This window comes from Sinocyclocheilus anshuiensis, unplaced genomic scaffold, assembly GCF_001515605.1.
Source record: "Sinocyclocheilus anshuiensis isolate Anshui unplaced genomic scaffold, SAMN03320099.WGS_v1.1 scaffold3332, whole genome shotgun sequence".
NCBI lineage: Eukaryota > Metazoa > Chordata > Actinopteri > Cypriniformes > Cyprinidae > Sinocyclocheilus > Sinocyclocheilus anshuiensis.
In genome coordinates, this window is record NW_015552874.1 from 81360 (window position 1) to 81596 (window position 237).

General features: G+C 25.3%; 1 protein-coding gene across 2 annotated transcripts in view; it reads right to left on the bottom strand.

Moving 5' to 3' along the window:
• Positions 1-237, bottom strand: part of LOC107668171 (radixin) — a 97443-nt gene that overhangs the window by 3104 nt on the left and 94102 nt on the right. The gene's annotated exons all lie outside the window — the stretch shown is intronic.

The following is a 237-nucleotide window of genomic DNA, read 5'->3' on the forward strand; positions in this document are numbered from 1 at the left end:
TATTTATCTTGGTTAACTACATTGTTTTTTTTTGTTATTCTTGTTTTTTTTAAGCTACGAAACTGACAGGATGTTTTAATTGTACAAAGACCTCTCATGTTTAGATTAAAGAAAAGATTAAAAAGAAATTTCAGTAACACTTAATTTTAAGCTGTCCTTGTTACATGTTACATTTACTTACTATTATAATAACAATAAATTATGCATAACTACATGCAAGTAACCCTAAACCAAAGT